This window comes from Saccostrea echinata, unplaced genomic scaffold, assembly GCF_033153115.1.
Source record: "Saccostrea echinata isolate AGI-Se365-2 ecotype Australia unplaced genomic scaffold, CSIRO_AGI_Sech_v1 ptg000016l, whole genome shotgun sequence".
Classification (NCBI taxonomy): domain Eukaryota; kingdom Metazoa; phylum Mollusca; class Bivalvia; order Ostreida; family Ostreidae; genus Saccostrea; species Saccostrea echinata.
The window spans coordinates 28,106,680-28,132,214 of NW_026889765.1; the positions used below are offsets into that span (position 1 = coordinate 28,106,680).

The 25,535-nt window shown below is 34.3% G+C and overlaps 1 pseudogene; it reads left to right on the forward strand.

The window, feature by feature from the left end:
- Nucleotides 1-11,630: 11,630 nt before the first annotated feature.
- On the forward strand, nucleotides 11,631-18,179 carry LOC133188287 (uncharacterized; annotated as a pseudogene).
- The last annotated feature ends 7,356 nt before the right edge of the window (nucleotides 18,180-25,535 follow it).

The window sequence follows — 25,535 nt, forward strand, 5'->3', positions numbered from 1 at the left end:
GGATTTTTGTTTTTTCACTGTATGTGATTGTCTTTATGGGCGGGATTCCTTTTACCCTCGGGAGATTAACGTAAGAAATTCAAGTCTTTTCTGCTGTGCATACACTAGATGGCATACACACATGCTAACTAGGTCACTAGTTCTACCAGTGGCTAAACGCAATCTATTAATTTATCATGTTATAACTATTAAATACCCTAACCTTTGAAAGTCGTTCATTCGCCTGAATGTCTTAATATTAAGACTCCGATTATGGCTGTTGATTGTATTATTTACCACACACCATAGTGTTTACAAAACTATATTGCATCGGGATCGAATATGCGTTATATTACAAAAAACCATACTGGAAATAATTTTCCCGAAAACCGTGACTGGATTATGTTGTAGACTCTACTTGACAGTTTTACACGTGCTTTTTAAGAAGAGTTGTTCTTTTTGTTAGACATAAGACGAGTAAGGAATTGATTGAACCCCATAAAATGTTTACTTGTTATATATTCTACTTCACCATATATAAGAAACTTATATCAATTAAACCTGTATATTTAAAACGAATAAACACTGTGAACCCACCGTTACTGCAGTTCCGGATCACTTCACTCCGCAAGAAGGATTGTCTCAAACATCGTTTAATCACGTTAACTGTATTATTCTGTATGATCACTTTTATGTGGTGAACACATTATCAAAATAAAATTAAAATAAAATATTTAATTTCTTTTGTTATTCAATCTCATTCCAGCACAGAATACTGACAACAAACACAGTCACGTACATGTCAGAGCTGCGTATTTTAAAGGATTTGCAATGTAGAAAAATTTATTATATAATTTTCTTATGTCTTAAAGAAAAAGTAAACTCCGTAATTATCATTTTGTACATTGTTTTTTAAACCTCTATAATCCACTGTAAATTGTTGGTGATATTCAACTAATAAATGATTTTTTTTTTAAATCTTAATTCATTAGAACTGCATGGATGCTTCGATCTATACTTCAATCTATTTTTCCAAAAACATGCATGTCTGATATTTATTTCTATTTAAATCGCATTTACTTCTGTTATAATAAATCCACCAATATAAATCATTTTTTTATATCACCAGCTTCAAAACTTAAAATATGGCTTGGTTCGTCATGTTCGTTGAAATCTGATCAGGTGTTCGATATATATTAAATTAATTTAACTTTTTTCCCTAAAAGATGAATGATTATCACACTTTAACTGCATAATCCATATTCATAATTATACATAATAACAAATTATTGAAATATTTCCCCTTTAAAAAAATTGATATAACAGTTGAATTTTGCTTTCTTTTTCTTCATCTTTCTAAATAAGGCCTAGATAAAGAGTTTAATTTCTATTCCATTCTGTGAAAAAAATATATGTTGAAAAATTTATATTTATTTACATATATTATAATAAACCTCAACATAAAAAGCATATAATGTATTCGGAACGAAACATTGCGGCGCAAACCATATCAGCGCAAAAGAGAATCGGCGCAAACCATCATGTAGCAAACCATGCACGGGTGCGAAACATCCCGTTACTGGTAATAAGAATAGGCACTCCCCAGCTTAATTGTTTAAAATATATACCTACTATACTATAGTTTAGTAATTATATATTTTAAACAATCAAGCTGGGGAGAGCCTAATGGTAATTAGCGTGATCCACAACTGTCGTAAGTGATCCGAAACTGTCGTAATTTTAGTTGTTGAATACACTTCGGTTACTTACGAAAGCAGAGTAATAAATTAATAAATCTCATTTTATATGAAAGGTACGAGAATGGGGCTCATAACAGTACGTAAATATTTATATTAATCTCGTTATTAATTTTCACTACAAATGTATAAATGAAAACTGATCCGGAACTACCGTTAACACTGTAGTACAGTTCTAAATATGCTATATTTAATGTATTGTAAGGAAATTAATGCATCAGTAATATGAAATTTTAACAAGTAATCAAGAGAGTACATCAATCAATATACTAGGCATTGTAAAGTTTGGATTAAGGTAATAATTAAGGTACTATTTTGCAGCTTAATTTTAACATTAATCTTAAAAAGTTAGTACCACTTAAATTACTTTATTCATGCTTTATGTAGACGGACATATCGTAATATTCTTGTATGTTGTTTGTGTATGTTATGCCGCCCTTTTCGGCCGAATTGTAAATACATTCTATCCAACTATTTTTTTATATACACATATATACATGAATCTTATTATAATAAAGATATTGCATACACATTTCAAATAACCCTGAGTAGTTTACCTCAGGCTGATTGAAGTCTTTCTACAAATGGCGGTCTGTTTCGCAGCAAATAAAGGAAATATCCGGCATTCTTTCGTTTTCTATTAAAGGAAGCTCTAAACACTGCACACAAAAGAGTTCTACTTTTAGAGTAGTTTTTGCAGTTAGAGTGATCTGCCCTTAGAAGTAAGATAGAAAAAATGGTTATGTACATTTAATTACACAATTTGTAATAGATTAAGATATTCCTAGCATTATATAAGACCGAAAATAAGTAATTGAATTCATAATTTCTATTAATTTTCCCAATGAAAGTAAACAACAGTTATTTCTGCTCACGAATAGTCTATTGTCTTTGAACATTTTTCCTGCGGAAATAAGGCAGTTACCCTATCTTGAAAATGAACTAAATAGTCTCAATATGCACACCCTTATATGATATTATATATATATATATATATATATATATATATATATATATATATATATATATATATATATATATATATATATATATATATACATTAGATTTTTTTTTACATTAGTTTGTATGAATAAAACGTTAATTCTACGTTATTTTTTTTTATTTTTCATATGGAATGCATTGTGAGTGTGTACTAGAAGATTAATTTATGAAAGAAGACAAATAAAAATATCCTTGGACTCGGGGTGTATATTGGGGAGGGGGGAGGGGGGCTGTCCACAAGCACCTGACATGTTTTTATTCTGGGTGTGAATTATACAGGAAATGACTTCTCGCTTGAATGCACACAGCTGACAAGAGAGTTATAGTAGATCATGTAGATAAGGATAGAAAATGAACACAAATTGTAAGAGACATCAAATATTAATTATTATCATCTTAATAGATTGAAAATAATGATCAACAAAATCGAAAGTAGAAAAAACACATCGTTGGTGAGGGAAAGTGCCGGAAAACAAAGCTGCTTATTTTACCTTCAAATAAATTAAGTCAACTTACATTGTAACTACAACTTAAAGTTGGATGAGGACTGAGTTTCAAAACAAAAAAGTATCAAGTCAACTACATTTAATGATGCCGTGTTTAAACTTTAAAGTTGATTCCCTCAGGTTCAGTGTTTCTAAAAGACTTTTTACAACAGGAATTACGTAATTTTTAAACTATAATTTTTTGATATAACGAGTTTTCATTGAATAATTTTTTTTTCATAGAAAAATAATGCCCTATACAATTTTTCCCCAAGCCCTCCCCTCCTTCAGAATTTTTTTTTTTTTTTTTTTTTTTTTTCTGTACTTGTTTACAAATATTACATAATACAAACAGGCAAAAAATAAATAACCACCTCAATACTCTATAAATTTTACATCATGCATTTGTTACATGTAACTATAATGTTTTGATGTGATGATTTTTCACTGGATAGATTATTTTCTACAGAAAAATAATGCTCTATACATTTTTTTCTAGGTGGCCCCACCCCCTTCCACATGAAAAAATGTACTCTTTTTTTGCTGTGCTTGATTACACAACATAGTACTGCAAGCAAAAAACATAAATAACGACCTTAAGATCTTATAAAGGATGTTAAAATTACTTTAGACTGTGATACAATAAAAATAATTCTATGTTTTCTTTCCTTACCCTCCTCAATTATACAGAATTTACACTTAACTGCCCTTGATTGAACATTAAGTGTGCATGAGAGGTGGGGCTAACATTGTAAGAATGGGTCTAAAATTAGACTAGATAAATAACGATGACATGTATTAAAAAAAATACGAGATCACTCTTTCCCATTCCATCTTTATTCTGTATGGTACGGAACCCATTAGTGCCAATCTGTATATATAAAGGAAAAGCAATATATAAAAGCAAACCTCGATATATAAAGGAAATGCGAAATATATAAACAAAACCTCGATATATATATATATATATATATATATATATATATATATATATATATATATATATATATATATATATATATATATATATATATATATATATATATAAAGAGAGAAATACATCGCCTGACCTTTAACATGTTTAATGACTTTCATTACAACAGGAACTTCGCCAAATATGATAAGCGGCTCCCGATCTAATGTTTTGAGTGCAATCAGTTGATGTGGCTCAGTTTCAGGATGGTATTAGTGTATTATGTTTTCTTTATTTGTTTATTTTAATAATTATGATGATTAATAAAACTAAAGCTAACAAGCATTCTGAGAGTATTGCATTAAAAAATCATTGAAGCAGAACTTAATGCAAACTTGATCTGTAATTCATCAACATACACTTACATACCAAAAATCAGTTCAATATCTGCAAGCTTTTAGAAAAAAGTGCGGAAAACCAAATGGGACAGACTGACAGACAGAGGGACAGCTAGACAGATGGACAGACTCAGAGGAAACCTATAGTCCCCTCCGATTTCACCGGTAGGGGACTAATAAACTGCTGTTCTTCTTACAGTTCAAACGTGTGGGGCAGAATTACACCAAAGAGACTTTTTTTATATTCCACAGCACTAAATGTTGGGGGTCTTTTCAATTGAAATATAATTTAGTACAAAAATGCAAGTATTTGTTATCATTTTTATAAGTTCGTTAACGTTTTACTATGTTTTTTAATTTACAACGTGGAACAATAATCGAGTGGGGTCTGTCAGCTGACATCCCTAACTGTACTCGGCAGTGCTGGTACCGGACATCCATGACTGTACCTGCTCACTAATATCAAAAACGGAATGTCAGAGCAAGATTTTTCCGGATTGTTCAACGTATTAAACTATATGTTGTTAATTAAGTATGGATTGTTTTTTAATGAAAAATACGAAATGTGTTAATATGGAGGAAAGAAAAATTCTGATTTTAAATAAATCTACTTTATGGAAGGCTGTAATCACCAAAACGGTAACGATAACTAGCTTAATGAATATATCGCGGAAAATATATGTAAACTTGACTATGCCTAAATTTTGTATATCTATGACTGTATACCTGTGCCTGATATACACCATCTGCGACTGTACCTGTACCGTACAGACTCAACCCGCGTTTGATTAATAACATCCACGACAAAAAATTTATATTACCCATGACAGTGATACCGAGACAAACGATGTCAGCAGTGATTTGGGAAGGGTCCAAAACTTTTACAGATTTAAATTTAAAGCTTTATGTTCAGAGAACAATATGAGCCAGGTCTTTATTTTTTGGGGGGGATGGGGGGTGGGGGTGGGGCTGGGGGCATGATTTCAATATCCTACGTGCTCAATAATAATGATGAATTTAAAATAAAACATGCTAGTATAATTCTAGAAAATATACGAGTAAACAATAAACAAAGTAAAATAAAAAAGGAAATTAAAATAAATATTGGAATTAATTTGCAATCCTTAATTTTATGTTAGAAAGTATAAGTACGTCACAATATTATTAATTTCACCCATTTCATTGATCTCGCAAGTGGTGTCAATAAAAAACACAGGGTTTTTTTCATAAATATGTCTTACGATATATATGGGTGGAATAGGCTGATCCACCAGTTTTCAACGTGTTATATATAAACATCTCAAGTGCACCCCTGGAAGTAGCCTCCTATGCCCTGAAAAAGAAAAGTTCCTGACAAAAAACCTTTATTTATTTACAAAGTACATAAAATTTACTAGGCACAGGTATCAAAGTTGTAAAAATAGGCTGGAAGACCCCCCCCCCCAAAAAAAAAAAAATTCTCAAAAGAAATAAAAATTAATTTTATATGCATGGAACAAATAGCATCTTGACTGGTCGATAACCGTGGTGTGATACCTGAAATATGCAGGGTATGGTATTAAAATAGTTGATCATATTACATGAAATTAATGCTATAATTATCGATAACATCCGAAGAAAATATTTGTATAAGTAAATATTTTTATTAGATCCGCCTCTCTAAGATTCTGCAATCAATTGTCTGGAATCAATCTGTAGGGAATATCGGTGAATAGCGTCAATAGCACCTTTATTGTGTTCAGCTCAAACAAAATCGTAAGGAATTTCTTGGGATGCAACATCCACAACTGTACCTGTCCTGACAACTCTAAAAATTTTACACCATGACTGTACCGGTGCCTGATTGACAACATCCACGACTGTACCTGTGCAGTACACACACTTTATTCTACATCCATGACTGTACCTGTGCCTTATAAACAACATCCACGACTGTATCTGTCCAGTACACACACTTTATTCTACATCCATGACTGTACATGGGCCTTATAAACAACATCCACGACTGTACCTGTCCAGTACACACACTTTATTCTACATCCATGACTGTACCTGTGCCTTATAAACAACATCCACGACTCTACCTGTGCAGTATACACCTCTAACTCTACATCCATGACCGTACCTGTGCCTTATAAACAACATCCACGACTGTACCTGTGCATATATACATACTTTAACTCTACATCCCTGACTGTACCTGTGCCATATAAACAACATCCACGACTGTACCTGTGCATATATACATACTTCATCCTACATCCCATCCATGAACCTGTGCCTTATAAACAACATCCACGACTGTATCTGTCCAGTACACACACTTTATTCTCAACCATGACAGTACCTGTACCTTATAAACAACATCCACGACTGTTTTGTGCAGTGCACACACTTTATTCTACATCCATGACTGTACTTGTGCCTTATAAACAACATCCGCGAATGTACCTGTGCAGTATACACATCTAACTCTACATCCCTGACTGTACCTGTGCCTTATAAACAACATCCACGACTGTACCTGTCCAGTACACACACTTTATTCTACATCCATGACTGTACCTGTGCCTTATAAACAACATCCACGACTCTACCTGTGCAGTATACACATCTAACTCCACATCCATGACTGTACCTGTGCCTTATAGACAACATCCACGACTGTACCTGTGCATATATACATACTTTAAGTCTACATCCATGACTGTACCTCTGCCTTATAAACAACATCCATGACTGTACCTGTCCAGTACACACACATTATTCTGCATCCATGACTGTACCTGTGCAGTACACACACTTTATTCTGCATCCATGACTGTACCTGTGCCTTATAAACAACATCCACGACTCTACCTGTGCAGTATACACATCTAACTCTACATCCATGACTGTACCTGTGCCGTATAAACAACATCCACGACTGTATTTGTGCAGTACACACACTTTATTCTACATCCATGACTGTTCTTGTGCCTTATAAACAACATCCCTGACTGTACCTGTGCAGTATACACCTCTTACTCTACATTCTTGACTGTACCTGTGCATATATACATACTTTATCCTACATCCCTGACTGTACCTGTCCTTATAAACAACATCCATGATTGTACCTGTGCAGTATACACATCTAACTCTACATCCATGACTGTACCTGTGCCGTATAAACAACATCCACGACTGTATTTGTGCAGTACACACACTTTATTCTACATCCATGACTGTTCTTGTGCCTTATAAACAACATCCCTGACTGTACCTGTGCAGTATACACCTCTTACTCTACATTCTTGACTGTACCTGTGCATATATACATACTTTATCCTACATCCCTGACTGTACCTGTCCTTATAAACAACATCCATGATTGTACCTGTGCAGTATACACATCTAACTCTACATCCATGACTGTACCTGTGCCGTATAAACAACATCCACGACTGTATTTGTGCAGTACACACACTTTATTCTACATCCATGACTGTTCTTGTGCCTTATAAACAACATCCCTGACTGTACCTGTGCAGTATACACCTCTTACTCTACATTCTTGACTGTACCTGTGCATATATACATACTTTATCCTACATCCCTGACTGTACCTGTCCTTATAAACAACATCCACGATTGTACCTGTCCAGTACACACACTTTATTCTACTTCCATGACTGCATCTTTGCGTTATTAACAACATCCAAGAAAAGTTATTCAAGGTTCTACTAAAAGTTTGTTCTTTTGTCGTTTGTGAACCGAACCACCACCCCCAATGCAACCCCCACCGCGTCAAAGAAAAATGAATCATGTGCCTGCAAGAAAGCATGGGATTTAGACTTTTGATTTTAAGAGGAAATACTCCTTCTTTCGATATATCCATCCTCGCCTTCACAACTTCTGCCAAGTTTTATTATTATTGTAGAAGATATTATAAGTAATGGATTAATTATTTTAAAACCAGTGTCAAAAAGTTAACTGCTAATTTAAAACTCTTCTCAAAAAGAGGGGGGAGGGTTAGACAATTTTATGAATTGAAATCGGGCTTTAAACATAACGAGTGAACCAGATTTTCAAATACTCAAGGAAATGGACAAATAACCATCAAATCTCTCCGTATGTTTGACTTATGTAAAAGTCAACTGACATACATTTGTATTAGATTCTTTGGCAATAAAATGACTATTTTTGCTGCTTTTAGTCTGTAAACTTACGTTCTACACCCTCATCCCCCCCCCAACAACAACCCACTCCCCTGAAACAACAAACAATTGGTATAAATTTGAATTTGTGAAATAACAATTCATAATACTTGCAAAAGGAATTGTTGTTTCAGTGAGGGGGGGGGGGGGATAAAAATATTTTCCTTTGATTTCTATAGAGATGAAGTTTTACCAAAATTATAAACTTATCTCTCTTATGGCATGTCAAACGTTGCAATATTTGATCTTTTCCATTTGCATTGTAACATTTTCCATTTGTATTGTATAATTTTTATTTGTATTCTATAATTTTCTATTTGTATTGTATAATTTTCCATTTGTATTGTATAATTTTTATTTGTATTCTATGATTTTCTATTTGTATTGTATAATTTTTCATTTGTATTGTATAATTTTTATTTGTATTCTATAATTTTTATTTGTATTCTATAATTTTCCATTTGTATTCTACAATTTTCCATTTGTATTCCATAATTTTCCATTTGTATTCTATAATTTTCCATTTGCATTGTTTAATTTCCTATTTGTATGCGATAATATTTCATTTGTATTGTATCCGCGGATTGTTTATTATTTATTACGAAGGATTTCATTGGTCAAGTTTTAGCCTGTATCGGGTTGAAAACGATCGAGATGTTCCGGGTGCTCAAAGCAAACCGGGCTCATATGTATTTATCACTGGATTCTAAAAAGGAAGCGCTGGCAGATGGCAAATAAAAAATATGTCCTTAGAAATGTTGACCGAGAAAATATATAAATTTACCTTGAGTGGTGGTACCTACCCCCACACCTAGGAAACTGAGTTTTCGGGTTTGGGCAGATTTTCTCCTTTTCCTTTTTCTCCTTGTCTCTGGTCTTATTGGAAATAAACATTTTCTCCTGCGAGAGAATGAAAATAAATAATTGGATTCGACAAAAGCCCCCCCCCCCCCCCGGAAGAATCAAATGGTCGTCCCTTAGCATGCATGCAAATAGAGGAGCTCAGTTTGTATTTATAGAGAGTGCACGAAATGTCAACACAAAATATCTTGATACCGTGCTGAAAATACTTTCTGTTAACGTTTGCGGTATTAACAGAGGCCTAAATTACCCCGAGTTTATAGAACTAGTGAACCATTACGATCTTGTGTGCTTCACTGAAACCAAAACAGATGACCTTGACAGTGTTGAACTGAAAGACTACGTATTGTTCGCTAAAAATAGAAACGTATGTGCACGAGTTCGATCGGGAGGATTAATTGTCGGGTTTCGTAAAACCTTATCGGAATTTATCACACCAATAGAAACTGATTGTAAAGGATGACTGCACTTAACGCCTGTTTTTGGGTCTTTTTCGGTTGCTTCTGTTGCTTTTATTTCTAAACCTTATCTCACTTTTGTATGTTTATGAAAGAATACTGTCAATTTGGAACCACATTTAAATCTTAAAATGATTTTAGACTGTGATACAATAAAATGATTCAATGTTTTTTGTCCTTACTGCTTTCCAAATATAGTGAATTTACACTTACCTGCCCTTGATTGAACATTACGTATGCATGAGAGGTGGAGCTAATATTGTAAGAATGAGTCTAAAATTAGACTTGATAGATAACAATGACATGTTTGGAAAAAAGAACGTGACCACTCTTTCAAATCTCCCTCTCCATTCTGTATGGCACAAATACACTTCTGACAAAGGTTTCAAAACGAAATTAACAATATGAGCACGTCAATATAATTAAAGCAGATTTTATATCAATGCCAGATGACTAAACGTGTTCGAACACAATGTCCTAGTTAGCACATGCTACCTTACAAGTCACGCGACGGAATTAAGTATTCACAAAGTTACCTGAGGTAAGAAATCACGTGGTGAATTATAATATTCAACATGTCACAATCCTTGGTTACAACACAGAGAACGAATGTAAGAAGAAGCAGTTTTTTCTCTTTTTAACCATGAGCGCATGTTTGTCTATTAATCTCCTTTTGACACATTATTATTTATGCAAATATACAACTATTGTTAAACGTAGAACAATAGACAAACATGCGCTGACTATGTATAAAGTCAGTGAAAAAGTGGGCGTCCTCATTATCGAACGGAGATTTAAGAAATTGTGATGACCCCTGCCTTTGAAAACAGATTCGAACTTCGTAAATATACACTTTTATTAAACGTAATTAGATAAAGTTGTAGATTGGATGTTGACCATTCTTGCAATGAAAAGAAAAATGTTTGTTTTGAAAGTTTATTTTGTCGCAAATTCCGCATGTCCTTAAGTGCAGTCATCCTTTGTTTACTGGTTAAAGGTGAAGGGTGAACTGTTTAATTGTAATAGTGATGTTTTATTTGGTATTGTATATATCCCCCCACAAGGTTCATTATATAGCTCACCAGAGGCATTTGATGAAATAGAACTAGAGTATTTAAACTTAATAAATCATTTTGATTTTGTTTGCTTGACAGGCGATTTTAATGCTAGGGTGTCTGAAAAAAAGATTATTATGAAGAAAATGAATTGTCTGAATTTGAATTATCCTTAAATGAAGATTGTGATAATTTAAGTGATGTTAACAAGTTGGGTAAATATAATGTAAATATTAACAGAAAAAGTAGTGATAGTAAGACGAATGCTTATGGATATCAGCTACTGAATTTTTGTAAGGCAAATAGCTTATATATAATGAACGGTAGAGTACCAAATGATGAAGAAAAGGGGAATTTTACAACTACCAGGTCAAGTATTGTTGACTATTTCATATGCAATGCTGATTTTTTTCAATTTGTTAGACACTTTGAAGTATTAGATTTTAATTGTTTGTACTCAGATATCCATATGCCCCTGGCATGTCATCTAAGTATTATACGTAGTGACAATGAATTAGAAGGTATGTCACAAAGAAATTTACACGAAAGAATTAAGTCGTGGGACTCCACTAAACCGAATGATTTCTGTAATAATATAAGTACACCAGATCTACTAAATATCGAGCAAATTATAGACAACAAAATTTTAGACCCTGATAATATAAGAAAAGACGATGTTGATTTTTTGTTTAATACCACAGCTGACCTATTACTATCCTCGGCCAAAACAACATTTGGCACATTTTTACCTCGCAATATTGATGTAAGTAGAAACAAAAGAATAAAACAATGGTTTAACGCTGATTGTCATAAGGCAAGGAAAGTTTGTAGAAAAATTAAACGTAAATACAAACTATATGGATCTAATGTTTTCAAACAACAATTACAAGACGCACAAAGGAAATATAAATCTACGCTGAATAAATCATACAAAGATTATAGAATTAAGTTACAACGTAATATTAAAAAGTTAAGAAGTTCAAACCCAAAAGAATATTGGAATATAGTAAATGGTAAAGGACCTAAAGAGCAACACAACATAAATATTGTAGAGTTTTATAACTATTTTAAGAATGTTAATGAAAATGAACAGGACTCAGGGGGCTCAGATAGCGAACTTGATAAACATATTCTTGAGTCGTTTGAAGACAGTTCTTTTATTAATGACCCAATTACCTCAGATGAAATTCTTAATGTAGTGAAGACAATTAAGAACAATAAATCGCCAGGGCCTGATGCTGTTATAAATGAGTACATTAAGTCATCAATTATTGTCATGGTGTCACTTTATGTAAAATTGTTTAACCTAGTATTTGATACCGGTATTGTTCCCGAGGCGTGGCTAGTTGGAAATATAAAACCAATCTATAAGAAAAAGGGTAGTTATACCGACCCGCAAAATTATCGTCCTATAACATTGTTAAGTTGTCTTGGAAAAGTTTTTACATCTATTTTGTGTAGAAGACTGACCTCATATGCAGATAATGTAGACCTCATTAAGGAAAACCAGAGCGGCTTTAGGGCAAATTATTCTACTGTTGATAATATGTTCGTTCTTCATTCTTTGATCGAACTCACTTTACTAAAGAAAAAGAAATTATATTGTGCCTTTATTGATTTCAAGGCTGCATTTGATAAAGTATGGCGAATAGGGTTGTGGAAAAAGCTTGTTAAATACCACCTTACGGGGAAATGTCTTAAAGTTATTATTAATATGTATAAGGATTGTAAATCTAGAATATTTTATAATAATGATTTTTCTGAATATTTTTCCTGCCGAAATGGAGTCCGACAGGGAGAAAATTTGTCTCCTCTTCTCTTTGCATTGTATCTTAATGATTTAGAAGAATTTTTAATACAAGAAAATGTGATTGGATTGAACAGCCTGTCTGAAGAAATTGAGCAAATGTTAGATGTATATTTAAGAATTATGATTTTGCTCTATGCAGATGATACTGTATTGATGAAACTAAGGATGATCTTCAATATCAACTCAATTGTTTTCAAAAATATTTGAAAAATGGAAATTACACGTAAATATTGATAAAACAAAAATCATAATTTTTGGTAAGGGCAGACAACCATCCAACGTAGCATTTACCTATAATAATAATGTTATTGAAATTGTAAAAGAATTTAAATATCTAGGAGTGTTTTTCTCAAGAACTGGTTCTTTTTATAGCACAAGAAAATATACTGTACAAAGAGCAACCAGAGTTATATACGCCATAATTAAAAAATCACGAGAATTGAATTTGTCCATCGATTGTCAAATTGATATGTTTGATAAAATGGTTATCCCTATTCTTCTTTATGGTTGTGAGATATGGGGATTTGAAAATGTGAACATTATTGAGAAACTTCAACTCAAATTTTGTAAACTTATACTTCATCTTAAGACATCTACTCCAAATTATATGGTTTATGGTGAGCTTGGCAGATATCCATTGAGTATAAATATTAAAATGAGAATGATAAAATTCTGGGTAAAACTGTTGAAATGTAAAGAGACAAAATTGTGTCATATTTTATATAATTTTTTATACAGCTCATCAATGCACAACACTGTTAATTGTAGTTTTAAATGGATTGAATGTATACGAAGTATTTTACAAGAATGTGGATTGAATTATGTTTGGATGACGCAGAATGTTCACAATGAAAAATGGTTGTTGATTGTAATTAAGCAAACGCTGATTGATCAATTTAAACAAAACTGGAATTCAGACTGTAATACATCTGGTAAAGGCAAAATTTACAATTTGTTCACTAATAGTATTTTTACAACTAGAAACTATTTAAACATGAATGTGTCAATGAATATTATAACTACATTAGCAAGATTTAGAACTAGTAATCATAAATTACCAATCGAGACAGGCCGATGGAGCAATATACCCTCAAATGAAAGATTTTGTACTTTATGTAATAATGATATTGGAGACGAATACCATTATATTATGTCATGTCCTGCTTTTAATGATTGTAGAAAATTGTATTTACCTTCAACATATATAAGTCGACCAAGCGCTTTTAAGTTTTTAAATTTATTTTCATGTAAAAAGGTATCTGTCATCAATAACCTTTGTAAATTTATCAATATAATTAATAAGAGAGTTACCCTTCCAGGTTAATGTAAACTGTACACTCTTGCATCATGTATTTTGTTTGATATCGTTGTTCTATTTTCTCTATGTTGTTTTATACAATGTGAGAATAAACTGAATTGAATTGCGAACGGAATTGTTGGAATGTGGAAGGGTACCAGACTAAGTATGTGTTGGGCACTTGAAACATCTCGCTCGTTTTGAACACTTTATACAGACTAATGACCAATGAAGTCATTCGTAACGAAATAAATAAACAATCCGCAGATACAATACAAATGAAAAATTATCGCATACAAATAAGAAATTATACAATACAAATAAGAAATTATACAATGCAAATGGAAAATATAGAATACAAATAAAAAATTATACAATACAAATGATTTTTTTACATTACAAATGGAAAATATAGAATACAAATAAATATTATACAATTCAAATGGAAAATTATAGAATCCAAATAGGAAATTATAGAATACAAATAAAGATTATACAATAAAAATGAAAAATTATACAATACAAATGTAAAATTATACAATACAAATGAAAAATTAAACAATACAAATAAAATTTATACAATACAAATGGAAAATATAAAATATTGCAACGTTTGACATGCCATACTCTCTTTGTTTTCCCAAATAAGTTATGTTTTTTGATAAAATTCACATGAATATTCGGTATATAAATATGAAAAAATCATTCCAATATGTTAACTTTCTAAATTAACTCTGCGATAGGTGGCAGAATTTTACAATCATTCTTGCTATCATATGGTTTATTCAAACATGCGTATTAAAGCTATTGAGACAAGCTTTCTGCATTAGCAATACTAGTCCCCTACCGGCAAGTGTAATCTGGTTCCCATTAAAAATAGAAAATGCTGTAATTCTGTCAAAAAGTCATTGAAACGGAACATAATGCAAACTTGATCTGTAACTCATCAAGATACACTCACATACCAAAAATCAACTCAATATCTGCAAACGTTTGGGAAAAAAGTGTGGAAAACCCTTCAAAATTAAAAAGGTTGTAATTCCCTCAAAAGTCAATGAAGCGAAACGAAATTAAAAACTTGATCTGTAACTCATCAATACACACTAATATACCAAAATCAGCCTAATAACTGCAAGCGTTTAGAAAAAAGTGCGGAAAACCAAGTGGGACAGAGTGATAGAGGGACAGCTAGGCGGAAAGACAGACAGACAGACGGACGGACAGACTCAGAGGAAACCTATCGTCCCCTCCGGTTTCAATTTATTTTATTAGTCCCCTACCGGTGAAACCGGAGGGGACTATAGGTTACTTCTGAGTCTGTCCGTCCGTCTGTCGGTCTGTCTGTCTGTCCCACTTGGTTTTCCGCACTTTTATTCTAAACGCTTGCAGATATTGAGCTGATTTCTGGAATGTGAGTGTATCTTGATGAGTTACAGATCAGGTTTGCATTTTGTTCCGCTTCAGTGTTTTTTTACGGAATAACGACCTTTTCATTTTTTCAGAGTTTTCCGCAATCTTTTTCTAAACGCTTGCAGATATTGAGCTGATTTTTGGTATGTGACTTTACCTTGATGAGTTATAGACGAAGTTTGCATTTCGTTCCGCTTCATTGATTTTTGACGGAATTATGGCATTTCCAATTTTTAACGGGAACCAGATTACACTTGCCGATAGGGGACCGGTATTGCTAATGCAATACTCTCAGAATGCTTGTTCTTGATGAAAGGGCAGATTACTCTATTTGCATAAATGTACCACAAAATTAGAACTCTTTAGTGTGCAGTGTATAGAGGGCTCTTAAGCACATGAAAAAAGATCCAACTTTTTCCCCATTTTCCTCTCCTGTTTATGTCATGTTTTACATTGGGTTATTTTGTAATTCTTTTGAATGCCATTTAAACATTGAATTGTGAAGTGTAGATACATGTAGTATTACATGTACTGCAATAATTATTTTCAATAGGTCTTTCTTTGTTAACACGATAAAATGCACTATTCCATCCTAAAATGTTTTCAACTATGAAAACATTTTTACACCTTCTTCTGTGCCAACCCCAAAGTTGCGGGGTATTGTTATCATAGTATACAACCGATTAAACGTCAAACGTATACGACAAACGTTTATTAAAATTAATTAAAATTATTAATAGTAATTGGCTATGAGTTGACTTATAGCTTTGAGTTTTCCACCTGTACACTGATGATTATTCGTGTCTCGAACTTGATTCTAATTGATTTTCATGGTCAAATTTTAAGAGTCAAGGACACACTTAAAGATCAAAATTTGTGAGTGAAATAAAATTGTTTCAATATTGTTGTTTTTTATGGTAGGATGGTCCAAATACAGTATACAAGTATTATTTAGAGTACGAGTTTCTTATTGTATGAGAGATACAGGGCGGGGCTTAAGGCGAGAGCGCAAGCTCGAGCCGCGCCCCGCCCTGTATCTCTCATACAATAAGAAACGAGTATTCTAAATGACTTGTGACATGACAGTTCGTTTTTTTTTTAGATTTTGAAGATTCTGTATCTGTGTAATTTTACGGCAAATCAGATTTTGTGAACACAAAAAGCAATACGAAATGGGCAATGAATGTATTCGAGAAATGGCGAGAGAACAGGGATGAAAACATTCCTGAACTTCACGTTATTGACTCCAAAGAAATGGGTTACTGGCTTGAAAGGTTCGTGATAGAAATGAGAAAAAAGGAAGGGACGGAGTACCCACCGAAATCAATTTATCTGATATTATGTGGACTGTTAAGGCACCTACGAGACAAAGGAATATATGACAAAAATATTTTGGATGAGAAAAATACAGAATTCGCTGGATTTCGGAAGATTGCTGATGCACAAATGAGAAATCTCATTGATAAAGGACTTGGCTGTAACATAAAACGTGCAGACCCGATAGTTCCGGAACAGGAAGAGAAACTGTGGGGGAAGGGAGTCTTTGGACAAGAGAACGGAGAACAATTGCAGTTGACAATGTTTTTTTTTACGCTAGCAAATTATTTGGGCTCAGAGGATGTGACGAGCACCATAGTTTGACAGCGGAACAATTTTTCATCGGCGCTGACGAGTATGGAAAATATATTAAGTTCGTGGGAAGATCTTCCAAGACTTATAAAGGAGGATTAGGCCAGTTGAATGTTCAGAACAAAAACATCAAACAATACTCTGAACCAGGTATGTTAAAATCTCTCTATCTCTCTCTCTCTCTTTCCATTTATGGCCGTTTTGTTCAATATATTTCCAATTTGAAATAACAGCGAAAAATTGTTTCCTAATTTGGTGCTAGAACTATGTGTTATGTTTGTTTATCAACTGTAACCCCCCCCCCTTCTCTCTCTCTATTGTTGGTTGAATTTGTGTTTCAAATGAAAACTAGTTTTTGTTTACTTATATAGGAGAAAGATGCATAATCGATTTCTTCGATGCGTATCTAAAGGCAATTGGAGGGGGACCGTTCTATCGGCGCCCACTGCCACCATTGGGAGATGTAAAAAAATCGTTATACTCACCAAAACATCGGCATAAACAAACTTAAAAATTTCATGAAGGTGATAGCAGAAAAAGGTGACTTGTCTGGAAATTTCACAAATCATAGCGGAAAACGCACATGTGCAACTCAAATGTACATCGCGGGAGTCCCTGAGCAAGAAATTATGAAAAGGACCGGACATCGATCCGATGCAGTGCGAAAGTACAAAGATTGCAGCTCGGGAATGCTGAAAAATGTGTCACAAGTTCTAGATCCGCCACGTAAATCTGAGAAGAGGCCATTGGAACCCGAAAATGATGACCCACCTTCCAAGCACTTCCATGGTGATTTACAGTTAGGTGTCGACAAACCCCTGTGCAATGAAACCAGGAATGAATCCGCAATGCGTGAACCATTCAAGGAGTTAAGTTCTATGCCGGCATTGTTTAATATGTGCAATTTTACTTTTTCTATGAAGTGATATTTGTCAACAGTATAAAGAAAATGTTTACTGTTTTTCTCTGTTTCTATTTGAGTTTTTATTTTGTAACGAGATAAAAATCTAGTCATTTTGTTTGTTAATTTCTAAAAATAAATTTGATTTACCCTGATACCCTGAGTGTTCTCTATTTTAGTTATTGTACAGTTGGGGTCATTTGCATAAGGACCGCCCACTAAAAACTGTTCTGTAATTTAGTTATTGTACAGTGAACTTCAAAGGAAAACATTACCGGTCATGTAACAATACGTACCTATTAAACCCTGAGAAGTTTATTGTGTGTAAATCTTGATTATAAGCATAGGTACAGTCATAGATGTAGTGTGTGTCATACACAGGTACAGTCGTGGATGTTGTTTATAAGGCACAGGTTCAGACATGGATGTAGAGTTACATGTGTATACTGCACAGGTACAATCGTGGATATTGTTTATAGCTCACAAGAACAGTCATGGATGTAAAATAAAGTGTATGTACTGGAAAGGTACAGTCGTGGATGTTGTTTATAAGGCACAGGTACAGTCAGGGATGTAGAGTAGGATGTGTATACTGCACAGGTACAGTCGTGGATGTTGTTTATAACTCACAAGTACAGTCATGGATGTAAAATAAAGTGTGTGTACTAGAAAGGTACAGTCGTGGATGTTGTTTATAAGGCACAGGTACAGTCATGGATGTAGAGTAGGATGTGTATACTGGACAGGTACAGTCAGGGATGTTGTTTATAAGGCACAGGTACAGTCATGGATGTAGAATAAAGTGTGTACTGGACAGGTACAGTCGTGGATGTTGTTTATAAGGCGCAGGTACAGTCATGGATGTAGAGTTACATGTGTATACTGCACAGGTACAATCGTGGATGTTGTTCATACCTCACAAGTACAGTCATGGATGTAAAATAAAGTGTGTGTACTGGACAGGTACAGTCATGGTTGTAAAATAAAGTGTGTGTACTGGACAGGTACAGTCGTGGATGTTGTTTATAAGGCACAGGTACAGTCATGGATGTAGAGTAGGATGTGTATACTGGACAGGTACAGTCAGGGATGTTGTTTATAAGGCACAGGTATAGTCATGGATGTAGAGTTAGATGTGTATACTGCACAGGTACAGTCGTGGATGTTGTTCATACCTCACAAATACAGTCATGGTTGTAAAATAAAGTGTGTGTACTGGACAGGTACAGTCGTGGATGTTGTTCATAGGGCACAGGTACAGTCATGGATGTATAGAGTAAGATGTGTATACTGCACAGGTACAGTCGTGGATGTTGTTTGTAAGGCACAAGTACAGTCATGGATGTAGAATAAAGTGTGTGTACTGGACAGGTACAGTCGTGGATGTTGTTTATAAGGCACAGGTACAGTCAGGGATGTAGAATAAAGTGTGTGTACTGGACAGGTACAGTCGTTGATGTTGTTTATACGGCACAGGTACAGTCACGGATGTAGAATAAAGTGTGTATATATGGACAGGTACAGTCATTGATGTTATTTATAAGCACAGGTACAGTCATAGACGTAGAATAAAGTATATATATATGGACAGGTACAGTCATGGATGTTGTTTTTAAGCACAGGTACAGTCATGTATGTAGAGTAAGATGTCTATACTGCACAGGTACAGTCAGGGATGTTGTTTATAAGGCACAAGTACAGTCATGGATGTAGAATAAAGTATGTATATATGGACAGGTACAGTCGTGGATGTTATTTATAAGCACAGGTACAGTCATAGATGTAGAATAAAGTATGTATATATGGACAGGTACAGTCATGGATGTTGTTTTTAAGCACAGGTACAGTCATGGATGTAGAATAAAGTATGTATATATGGACAGGTACAGTCAGGGATGTTGTTTATAAGGCACAAGTACAGTCATGGATGTAGAATAAAGTGTGTGAACTGGACAGGTACAGTCGTAGATGGTGTCATTCAGGCACCGGTATAGTCATGGTGTAAAATTTCTAGACTTGTCAGGGCAGGTACATGTACAGTCATGGATGTTGTTTATAAGACACTGGTACAGTCAGGGATGTAGAATGAAGTGTGTATATTGGACAGGTACAGTCATGGATGTTGTTTATAAGGCACAGGTACAGTCATGGATGTAGAGTTAGATGCGTATACTGCACAGGTACAGTCGTGGATGTTGTTTATAAGGCACAGGTACAGTCAGGGATGTAGAGTAAAGTATGTGTACTGGACAGGTACAATCATGGATGTTGTTTATAAGGCACAGGTACAGTCATGGATGTAGAATAAAGTGTGTATATATGGACAGGCACAGTCATGGATGTTATTTATAAGCACAGGTACAGTCATAGATGTAGAATAAAGTATGTATATATGGACAGGTACAGTCATGGATGTTGTTTTTAAGCACAGGTACAGTCATGGATGTAGAATAAAGTATGTATATATGGACAGGTACAGTCAGGGATGTTGTTTATAAGGCACAAGTACAGTCAGGGATGTAGAATAAAGTGTGTGAACTGGACAGGTACAGTCGTAGATGGTGTCATTCAGGCACCGGTATAGTCATGGTGTAAAATTTCTAGACTTGTCAGGGCAGGTACATGTACAGTCATGGATGTTGTTTATAAGACATTGGTACAGTCAGGGATGTAGAATGAAGTGTGTATATTGGACATGTACAGTCATGGATGTTGTTTATAAGGCACAGGTACAGTCATGGATGTAGAGTTAGATGTGTATACTGCACAGGTACAGTCATGGATGTTGTTTATAAGGCACATGTACAGTCATGGATGTAGAATAAAGTGAGTGTACTGGACAGGTACAGTCATGGATGTTGTTTATAAGGCACAGGTACAGTCATGGATGTAGAATAAAGTGTGTGTACTGGACAGGTACAGTCATGGATGTTGTTTATAAGGCACAGGTACAGTCAAGGATGTTGTTTATAAGGCACAGGTACAGTCAGGGATGTTGTTTATAAGGCACAGTACAGTCAGTGATGTTGTTTATAAGGCACAGGTACAGTCATGGATGCTGTTTATAAGGCGCAGGTGCAGTCATGGATGTTGTTTATAAGGCACAGGTACAGTCATGGATGTTGTTTATAAGGCACAGGTACAGTCATGGATGCTGTTTATAAGGCACAGGTGCAGTCATGGATGTTGTTTATAAGCACGGGTACAGTCATGGATGTAGAATAAAGTGTGTGTATTGGACAGGTAAGTCGTGGATGTTGATAATCAGACATCGGTACAGTCATGGTGTAAAATTTCTAGAGTTGTCTGGACAGTACAGCAGAATCTTAGAGAGGTGGATCTTATAAAAATATTTACTTTTACAAATATTTTCTTTGGATGTTATCGATAATTATAGCATTAATTTCCTTTAAAATGAGCAATTATTTTAATACCATACCCTACATATTTCAGGTATCACACCACGGTTATCGACCAGTCAAGATGTTAATTGTTCCATGCATATAAAATTAATTTTTATTTCACCTTTTGAGATTTTTTTTGGGGGGGGGGGGTGGGGGGGGGGTGGGTCTTCCAGCCTATTTTTACAACTTTGATACCTGTGCCTAGTAAATTTATGTACTTTGTAAATAAATAAAGGTTTTTTGTCAGGAACTATTCTTTTTCAGGGCATAGGAGGCTACTTCATGGGGTGCACTTGAGATGATTATATATAACACATTGAAAACGCGTGAATCAGCCCATTCCACCCGTATATATCTTAAGACATATATTTATGGAAAAAAAACACCTGTGTTTTTCATTGACACCAATAATATTGTGACGTACTTATACTTTCTAACATAAAATTAAGGATTACAAATTAATTCCAATATCTATTTTAATTTCCTTTTTTATTTTACTTTGTTTATTGTTTACTCGTATATTTTCTAGAATTATACTAGCATGTTTCATTTTAAATTCATGATTATTATTGACCACGTAGGATATTGAAATCATGCCCCCAGCCCACCCACCCCCCATCCCCCCAAAAAATAAAGACCTGGCTCATTTTGTTCTCTGAACATAAAGCTTTAAATTTAAATCTGTAAAAGTTTTGGATCCTTCCTTAATCACTGCTGACATCGTTGGTCTCGGTATCACTGTCATGGGTAATATAAAGATTAGCGTTAATTGCGCTTTGATTGAATTCAGTCTAAATCTATATCGGAGAAAATCCACAGAATTTTTTGTTGTGGATGTTATTAATCAAGCGCGGGTTGAGTCAGTGGTAGTGTGTATGTACGGCACAGGTACAGTCGCAGATGTTGTATATCAGGCACATGTATATACAGTCATAGATATACAAAATGTACGCTGTAGTAAATGTTACTTTTTAGAGATTATAGCGATCCATGCAATGGATTTAGGCATAGTCAAATTTACATATATTTTCCCGCGATATATTCACTAAGCTAGTTATCGTTACCGTTTTGGCGATTACAGCCTTCCATAAAGTAGATTTATTTAAAATCAGAAATTTTCTTTCCTCCATATTAACACATTTCGTATTTTTCATTAAAAAACAATCCACACTTAATTAACAACATATAGTTTAATACGTTGAACAATCCGGAAAAATCTTGCTCTGACATTCCGTTTTTGATATTAGTGAGCAGGTACAGTCATGGATGTCCGGTACCAGCATTGCCGAGTACAGTTGCGGATGATGGCTGACAGCCACTGTTGCAATAATCCGCACTATAATTATTAAGCGTGCACTAACTCGTTTCTTTTCATTAATTCCTTAATACTTAATATTTTTTCACACCAAATACCCTAAAATTATTACAGTAATTGTACCTGTCGCCTTCTCTCAAATTCCGATCTTCCTCACATTCAAATGAAGTGTATGTGTGTGTGTGTGTGGGGGGGGGGGGAGGGGGCACCACCTTTATTGATCTCTCCTCTCTATCCCCTTCTGATTTCGATTCCTTTTTTACAAGCAATGGGCATACTAGTATATTATTTTTATAATATGAATTTAGACATTAAAAAAATGAACTTGTTAAGACTCCATGTTGATCATTATTTTCATAGGCGCTTGGGTCAAGGATAATGTATATTTTCTATATAATGTATTGTCGAGGAAATTCGAACTATATTCGTAACATTTTTTTTAAGCGCACAGTGGTAATTTTTAGTTTTTTGTAAATCTTTCTGCTTGATATACACTAGACTGTCACAGAAATTTGATATATTGCACGTTTTAAGAATGACATATCCCAACTGTATACTAAAAAGAAACAAGGCTTGCAACTGCATTCGCCCCTTTCCGTGCCCCCGACACGAATTTGTCCTTTTAAAAGTTATATGCAATGCTTACCAGCTGAATTGAGAACCCTCTTCTCAACAGATAATTCTTATATAATGATAAAAATCCTCTGGTAACAACTTTTTGTCCATTTTATATTATTAAATAATTATTTTCTTTCAAATTTCGCTCGTTTAATTCTCTAATCACGGAAGTTCCCGAATACTAACGTCCAAAACCCAAAACGGGCGACCAGTAAATTATTTGACAGTTCTTGAAAGACGCAAGGGTTAGAGTATATGCCAAATAGAAACTGTCCAAAACTTCCTTCCTAATCAATGACTTTATTATTTTCTTATTTGCATCCTTAATCAAAGGAGTTGATGGGAAGGGGGGGGGGTAATGATATTAATCATTATAGAGAATCTATTAAACGATGAGTTACCTGAAGAAATCACATGGTGAATTATGATATTCAACAGGTCACAGCCCTTGGTTACAATAGAGAGAGCGAATGTAAGAAGAAGCAGTTTTTTCTCGTTTAAACCATGAGTGCAAGTTTGACACAACATTATAGTAATGCAAATATACAGCTACTGTTAAAAGGAGAACAATAGACAAACATGCGCTGACCATGTATAAAGTCAGTAAAAAAGAGGGGCCCTCGATCATTATCGTGCGGAGATTCAAGAAAAGGACAAGTGCACTTAAGCAATGCTTAATGGGCCCTTTTTCAGTGCCGTTTTACTTAAGAATTATACCAAATTGTTCTTTTTTGGTAATAGTTAAACACAAGTGGATATTTCTAATTAAAATCACGTTAAAACATCACCTAATTCAGCATGGATTTGAAACAAATGAAGACTTTTTAAGCCTTAAGCTACCCGAAATCCGGAAAAAACGTACCGATCCTATTTTGAGTTTCGTTTATTCAAATCAAGGGGAGGAGACATTTAAATCGGACACTTGAACAATCTGGGTAGAGTCTATAACATAACCCAGTCACGGTTTCCGGGAAAATAAATTCCAATTTGATTAAAGTTTTATATAGTTTTAGTAATCTGATGGTGGATCATTGACGGGGCGTTTGCCGAATGATTTTACCTGAGAAAAAAAATGAAGTTGTATGGATGCCTGTAGCCGTAGTAATCAAACTGAGAAATTTGTACGCTTACATTTGAAATAATACAATTAGTTCCTTTAAATTTTAAAATGAAAAAAGTGTATTTAGGTGGCTTTCAATACGGGTACCATTGTCTTGCATGAACTGATGAATGTTAAAAATGTTTGACGCTTTTATGTATGATTACAATTTAACGACACTAAACTCTCCTAACCCTCCCGTGTTCCTAAAACCAAATACACACAAACTTACGACTTCGATATAATGATACAAAACGTGGCTATCTTATACAGTGAGCACCTTTGAGGAATGTTTACCCGGGTAGAACTCACGTGGCTACCTGTATTTTAAATAATTTATTCCACGGGTGGGTTCAACATAGGTCATACAGGTAAATATCTCTCGCTTGCTAAAGGAAAAACATTGAACTATTCATACATTTTTAATGTTTTAAAAACAAGCCTAATCTTGTACAATTTTCCTACTTTCACACAAGTTTTATAAATGTATAATGCGCTTTTTGTCATTCGCACAAGTTTGTACAACGTTAGGCTGACAGTAAACAAATTTAAAGCTTATTACAGCCGCGTAGCCAGAATTGAAATGACGTGTACACAGAGAACGGCAGGGCACGTAATATAGTTTTTGCCAGCCAGGAAAAAATTACAACTTTAAAAATTTTGACAAGCAAGGACGAAAAAGGAAGATTGTCAAAATTCGAAGTCCTATTTCTTGTGTGTGTGTGTTTGTTGAAGGGGGGGGTCCAACTTTCACAAACCAAATCTTTATTAATACATTACCAAATTATCATTTTTTTTTACACTGGTACAACAAACAGTGGGGTCCACCCTTTCAATATACATTTTCAATAGTAAAAGGTTAGGTTTTGGGAATAAGTTGGGGGGGGGGGCTCCCCTGATACTACGTGTCTGCTGGTGAGGGCCCAGAAGCTCCGGAGTTTTACC